We start from the raw sequence: 7,324 nt of genomic DNA on the forward strand, positions 1-7,324 counted from the left end.
CTCCTCCCATACCATACCATAGAGAATCTTTATGTTTTATGTACTAATTTATACTATTCTATTCCTTTTTCTAATGCAAAAGGATCTTGTTTCACCTTTGAGACTACCTGAGACTACCTTTGAGACTTGAGCCTATTTCCTCAAATGCATGTTTGGAGTGGAGAATCCTGAGACAGACCTATATAGAGTGGTTGTATATGAGATTCCATTCAAGTACAAATTCAAAACATCGTGGGTATGGGGATGAAGTTACTGGTAAGTTTAATGTTGGTTGTTGGCCGGCAAAGGCAGGACAAAGTCTGTTACATAAATACAAGAAGAGCAGTTCACCATACGACTGAGTATTGGGATGTAGTGTAGGAAACAGAGCGAATGATGGGATGAACTGGTAATGGGCCTACTCCTGAAGATGGGTTTAAATAGTGCTGAAATGCGTGTAGTATGTCAGGAAACCATTATCCCTGTTCAGCCCATTGCTGATGGACTGGAGTCTGTGGATACATTCCAATTCTGCTCTTTCTCATTCCAGTCTCCCTTCCAATTATTTCAGTCTCAAAGGTGCTACAAGATCCCTTTGCCTACAGATTTTCAGACTAAAAGAGCAATATCTTTGAATCTGTATCTCTTTAGGAAATCAGACCTTGCTATTTTTTCTCAGCAATTACAGCTCTTTCAGCTTCACTCCTTCTAAATATTCTCTACGAATTATATGACAATCTAGAGGGTTTCAGTGATATATTTATGGATCTATAGGTTTTTTTTTTTACATAATCTATTATGATTGCTATTTTATTTCTATAGCATCAGGAATGTACTCAGTTACTTTGCATTGGCGGGATACAGACGGGCAAAAAGGGGTGTATTCATGACGTCATGAAGGTAGAGCCTTCAGACGGGCCTTACCTGAATGCCGCCATGAACACGCCCCCTGCACGCCCCAAGCGGGAAGAAGCGGCATTAAAAAGGTGCTGCTTTTCTCCGCTTCTTTTCCGTTTGATGCGCAGCTGCGCAGCTCCGTCTGTAAGCTGCTGCACCGGTACGCCAGAATTGCTACGCCGCTAATTTAAGTTGCCCATTTAAAAGCTCCGTGTCTGCTGCGTCGCATAATGAGTCGGGGTCCTGGAACACGCGCAGTTTGCAGTCAGGCTTTAATTGCAGCGTCAGCTGCCATGCAGGTGTGGAAGCTGCAGCACAGCTGCAGCGCATTTTAAGACTCGTAACCCTAACCCTAACCCTAACCCTAACCCTAACCCTAACCCTAGAGCAACATGTACGCATGCGCTGCTTGGAAAGTTTGGACTTTAAAGTGAGCCCCTACACACATTCCTGTGCCATTTTCACCTAACAATAAAAACCGCTAAAACTGTAAATATTTACATATATACAAGGGAGGTGATGGGGGATGGCAGGGGGACAGCGGTGGCAGCGGCGACAGCTGTGGCTGTGCATTGCAGATTCAGCAAGAGCGTGGGGACCAAAGGAGAGGAGGCATCTATGATGCTGGTGACACTGGCAAAGTGCAAGAGGACAAGGATGCCAACACCAGCTGATCACCAGCTGGCAGGAGACCACCATTGTTCTTGGGCAGAGCGGGGGAAAAAGTTTTAAAGGGGCTTGGGCACTTTAAATGTGCACATAGGCTTTCTGCCGCCGCTGCTTAGCGCTGCAGCTGCGCAGCTGCGCATCCGCCAGCCGGCAAAGGAAAAAAAAGCCCCGTTTTTGGCCGCCCGTGAGGAAGCTGCCTCTCTCTTTGCAGCGTCCTCCGAGGCGGCAGTTTGGAAACTGCGGGTCAGAAACGGCCCCAGGTGAGGCGTCTTCACTGCCCCCCATGTGGAAGCCCCATCTCCTGAGCCACGCCCCTGGGGTGGGCGGTCTGGAGGCTCCATATTCAGCAGAATACACCTCCAAGACGTCTTCCCCTGCCCGTTTGTATCCCGCCATTGTTTCCCTAATTGTCACCAAAACGCTCTTTTCAGATAGGTCTGTTGAGAGGGAGTGATGGACAGAGGCCCCATGTTGAATTCCATGACCCAGCAGGGATATGGACCTTGGGCCTTCCTCTGACGTATCTAACCCTTTAAAGAGGACTCTGTCCTAGTTCTCCCAGATCAGTGGTAACTACAAAAATATTGGACGTGGCAGGAAAAGATGCCAAAATTGTATTGAATTTGGTTAATCAGAATTAATATAGAGTTCAACGACGTTGCTGTGTTAGTCTGGAAAACTAGTCTCCAGAGGAATCTTGCAGCACCTGTGAGACTAAGAGGTTTATCAGACGCGAGTTTTTGGTGATTTTTCCTGCCTATCGCGCAATGTTAGCGTCACGAACGTTGCGCAATAACGCGAAAGCGCGATGTTCTTCCAGATGCCATTCATTTCTATGGGAGCCCATTGCGCAACGCTCCCGTAGTTTAAGCGTCATTCCTCCCCCTTTTGGGCATTGCGGGTAAAAGTGGAAGCCAGGCCATGGTCTCCCGTTATCTTGCAAAATGTGTTGCGAAATGGTTTGGTGTAGTAGGCAGCAGCGCAACGTAACGCTAAAGTTACTGATTGCAAAGTTCCCATGATGCTGGGCTACTTTTTGACCCCATTCCCTTCCGGTGGCCTTCCTTCCTTTCCCCCCGGGGAAGGGGGGGTGGCTCTGTCTTGCATGAACACCTAGGAGGCTTCCAATGTAAGGAACCCCCAGGGTCATCCACTCCAGCACCTGGGAGGCTGCCCCATTCCTCTGTCCTGCATGGACACCTGGGAGGCTGCAAATGAAAGGGGTCCCTAGGGGTCATCCATTCCAGCCCCATTCCTCTGCCCTGCAAGAACACCTAGGAGGCTGCCACTGAAAGGGGCCCCTGGGGGTCATCCACTTGCATATTCAAATGGGCATGCGTGAACATACATGTATGGGAATATATGTATAACAATATATATATGTATATATGTGTATACACACACACACACACACACACACATATATATATATTCAAATGGGCGCTTTCCCCAGGGGCCCATCTGCACCTCCCCTTCTGCCTGCCACCAATCCCATCATCCACTGCCTTCTCCTAGGCCCCCTATCTGCCCTCCTAATTCGACCTGCAACCCTCCCAGAGAAAGCCCTTGGACAAGTCACACTCTCTCAGCCCAATACATGTTTATGTGAATATTTACTTATAAACAGATAGATATAGATAGATAGATAGATAGATAGATAGATAGATAGATAGATAGATATGTATACATAAATATATATAGATCGATGTATCAATACTGACTGCCCCCATTATTTGACTGGCCACCAATCCCATCATCCACTGCCTTTCCCCAGGGGCCCATCTGCACACACTGCAGATGAAAACAGGAAACAAGAAGGGGCTTCTCCCCTTTCCCCTCCCCCCCCCCCCCGGAAGCAAAAAGGTCTGGATGCCACCAAAACCTCCAAGGCGCATGCGCAAATATGTTGTTGCGAAATGCGAAAGACAAAAGGAAGGCGCGAGTGTAGTAAATAGTTCCGCAATGCGTTATTTCGCAACAGGGAAATTGCAACTTTCATGCAACATCGCGCTATTGTAGCGCTAACATAACGTTACGGGGGAATGACGGAAAAGCAAGCAATGTGGTAAGACATCACGTGAAACAGTCATTTCACAACGTTCTTTACACTTCCTTAGTGCAATTGCAGGGTCCACAACTTGAGTCTGATAAACCTCTAACAAAGAAAGGAGCTTTCATACACGTGTGCCTAGTTCCTCAGATGCGTGGATGGACATGACAGAATACACAAACACACACACGTATAATATGCATAACATGAAAATGAGATGCCTGGATTTGGGAGGCTAGAAGATGGAGGCTCTAGCAAAAGAATCCTGGTAGACTTCCCATCAGTGGTCAGGGAACATCAAACTTTGTATCACTCTCTCATCTCAGTCCATTCTTCCAAACCTCAAAGAAGCTAAATTAGCCTGAGTTTGGCTACTTTTTGAACTATCAGCCCGTTTCAAACCAAGCCAGGCTTGCTTCTGACCCAAAGTTTTGCTCTTTTGCCATCCTTCATAAGCAACTCAGAGCAGGGCTTTTGAAAAAGGTCTGAGAAGAGTAAAGGAGGGGAGGGCTAGCTTTATGGCCCAAACCATGTGATTTACTTTGGAGCCTTCAAGGAAATGAAAAGGTTCCCTCCAGAGGGGAAGCAGCTGAACCTCCATCCAACTTGTGAGCTACCCATAGGCAACAGTTTGGCCATTTTGGGAACAGAGTGAAGAACCAGAGAAACCTTGGGTCTCTTGGCAGCAGTGAGAAAACTCTGCAATTCAGCATCCAGATCCCCTGTCAATAAATCCATCTTTTCTGGGCTGGTTGGGCATTACTTTCTTATTTGTAGTCCCCACTGGTGTAACTGGATGGCCACAGACCAGCCTCCCACTAATAGACAGGCCTTGGGTTATTTGGGCTCTTCTTAGTCTGCAGTTCCCATCGCTCAGCCTCATGGGATCTAGAGTCCTTGGGGTGAGCCCAGCATTTTCCCGCAGGTCGATGCCAAATAGCCATGCTCTATCTTCTCCACTTCCAAAGCCTCATATAGGGGTGCAAATGTGAAAAAGAGGTTCTTGAAGAGAGAAAAAAGACACTTACTTTTATTAGTTTTTCTTATTTTATTTGAAACCAGAGACAGTTTTAAAAGGTGTCACATTTTATTCAGTTTTATTAGGAGCAAACACATACATAAAGTTTTTATTAGGAATCAAAGACATACATAGTTTTAAAAGGTGTCACAGAACTGCATTGGCTGCCATCTTCTTTTCCATTTCATCTTCCTAAGAGAAAAGCTGAAGAAGCCTCACCCACGTTTCCTTTGTCCCTCGGTGTCTCTATTTGGTGGACTCCAAAATATCCTCATGAATATGGGATAATCTCTCTATAGTCTAGAGAAGTGATTCCCAAACTTTGCTCCTCCAGGGGTGTAGGACCTCCCAAATATCCGGAGGACCAAAGTTTGGGAAGCATTGTACATGAACTGGGATGTCAAAGGGAAACCTGCTCCAACCTGAGGCCTCTGACCTAAGGGAGCTCCAAGGCCAACCAAAGCTACTGCAGCAGAGGAAGAGGTTTGAGGTGCCCAATTTCTTCAAAAGGCAATATACAAAAAGGAATAAAATACAGCTCTGATATTAAAAGCATATGACGTCAACCTAAGATTAACAGAGGCAATGAGCCACAGAACCAGAGGCAGAGCCTCTACTTCTTATGTCCTGTTCCATTTAATTCCCTGCCCAGGAACCAATTCTCTGTAGAATTCCTCTGCAGAGTGAATGGTCTGATGTTTTTTAAGCTGCGCTCTCCGACTGAACCTTTCTCCACATTCGTTACACTTGTAGGGTTTCTCTCCAGAGTGAATTATTTGATGTGTTTTAAGCTGCGTGCTCTGAATGAACCTTTTCCCACACTGTTCACACTTATAGGGTTTCTCTCCAGAGTGAATTCTTTGATGCTTCTTAAAGTCTGAGGGGTGATTAAACATTTTCCCACATTCTTTACACTGATAGGGTTTTTCTCCAGAATGAATTATTTGATGTCTTTCAAGACGCCAATAAAGACTGAAGCTTTTCTTACAAGTTTTACATTCATAGGGTTTCTCTCTGGAATCAATTCTTAGGTTATTTTCTTGGTGAGAACTACTATTGATGGCGACTCTCCATTCTTGGGACTGATAGGTTTTCTCGCCTAAATAGATCTGTTCATGTTCGTTTGGGTTTGAAACCTGAGAGAAGCTCTTTCCACATTCTGAGGAAATAAAGGAATTTTGTCTTGTGTGAATTCTTTGATGTCTTTCCAGGTCATACCCCTTCCCAAAGCTTCCCCCCAAATCAAAAATTCATGCCTACCCATCTGCATGTGGCCTTCTGGACATTCGGTGTGCTTTTTCTTATTACTGCTCCTTTTTTCAATTTGACAGAAGTTTTCTTTCAGCTCTTCATCCTCTGCTCTTTGTGGCAGTGATGTCCCATGTAGGTCTCCATCATCCTCACTCTTCTGAACATCATCTGCTGAAATCAGGGAGAAGCACAGAAGCCAAGGTGAGAGCATGGTGAGGACATGAGGGAATAATGTTCAAGGCAGGACTTACTATTAGGTAGGTCCTTTTACACTTAGGATGCATCTCCTCCCGTGTGCCTCAGATCCAACTAGGATCTCCACAGGCTCAGCTGTTTTGACCTTCATAGGTGGCATGATTCCTTGTGCAATGACTTCTGAATCCCCCTCTTCCCTGTCCATAGCAACCATTAAATAATAATGGTTGGAGAGAAGAAAGGAGAACTGTGCACAAACCCCTGGCTCCTTGGTTTGAATCTGTGTCTAAGTTGGCTACTGACTGCACAGTCTTGGCAAGTCTGTTAATTTGCCATGTTGGTAAATATTTAAGTACAAGAAGTAAAATTGAATCGACAGCACCCTTTCCTTGACTCCGACAAGAAAGTATCTGATGAGATTCAAAGATGTGGCATAAGAGTGAAAGAAAGAGCAGGGTATTTTAATAGTCATATCCTTCCATTCTTACCCCTCTTCTCTTTTATGGTATTTTTAGTCCCCTTCACACCATCCAAACTGGTAGTTCCTGAGCAGGTATACTTACAGGGCAAAATGGATGGGAGGAGAGTTTTGGGATTAAGGTGAAGTTCCCAGGAAGGAAAATTAGAACTGGTCATCTGTAAATGGCTGGACAATCACCACAAATGTTCCTGAGCAAAGGACTCTCACTCCTACAGGGAGATAATCTTGGACCTTGTTCATGTGTAAGCATCAGGTTTATCACCCACTACAATAATAATAAAAATAAATGTATATCCCACCTTTCCCTTTCAAGGATCTAGGTGGGTAAGAACAGTCCAATATAACATTTAAAAGCAGTAGTAACATGATCCCAATTCCTTAGCCCTCTCTCCTTGTGCTAAAATACATATAAAACATCATACTGTATAGTAACAGTAGCAGTATCACACATTACACCCAGTTGCATAGAGAATGTAACTAAAATTAGGAGCATGGAAAAATATTTACAGGAGTGGTCATAGGGAGAGACAGTCGGTAGGTGAGCAGTTCAGGTTCTCATTTTGGAGGTTAGTCTGGGAAGGCTTGCCAGAAGAGATCCATCTTTATTGCCTTTTTAAAGGCCTCTAAAGATGTAATTTGGTGGATCTCCTCTGGCAGGTCGTTCCACATTTTCGAAATGGTGGCTGAAAAGGTCCTCTGGGAAGTTTCTTCTGCTGTAGTAGGTTCTTCCCATAGGATCTGAGTGTGCGGGAAGGATTGTAAGGGAGGAGGTGTACCCTCAAGT

At 45.2% G+C, this 7,324-nt stretch overlaps 1 long non-coding RNA gene across 3 annotated transcripts; it reads right to left on the bottom strand.

The window, feature by feature from the left end:
- Positions 1-4,647: 4,647 nt before the first annotated feature.
- Positions 4,648-7,003, bottom strand: LOC149320587 (uncharacterized). Of its 3 annotated transcripts, none has more exons than XR_016279483.1 (3): positions 6,840-7,003; positions 5,874-6,032; positions 4,648-5,772 (listed from the first exon to the last, which is right to left on the bottom strand). It is a non-coding gene; the product is annotated as an uncharacterized LOC149320587 (long non-coding RNA). The 3 variants fall into 3 exon arrangements; XR_016279482.1 differs by having other exon boundaries at positions 6,548-7,003; XR_016279481.1 differs by having other exon boundaries at positions 5,874-6,035; positions 6,548-7,003.
- Positions 7,004-7,324: the final 321 nt, after the last annotated feature.

Source organism: Sceloporus occidentalis, unplaced genomic scaffold, assembly GCF_023333645.1.
Source record: "Sceloporus occidentalis isolate IW3139 unplaced genomic scaffold, rSceOcc1.0.p SCAF_1, whole genome shotgun sequence".
Taxonomy (NCBI): domain Eukaryota; kingdom Metazoa; phylum Chordata; class Lepidosauria; order Squamata; family Phrynosomatidae; genus Sceloporus; species Sceloporus occidentalis.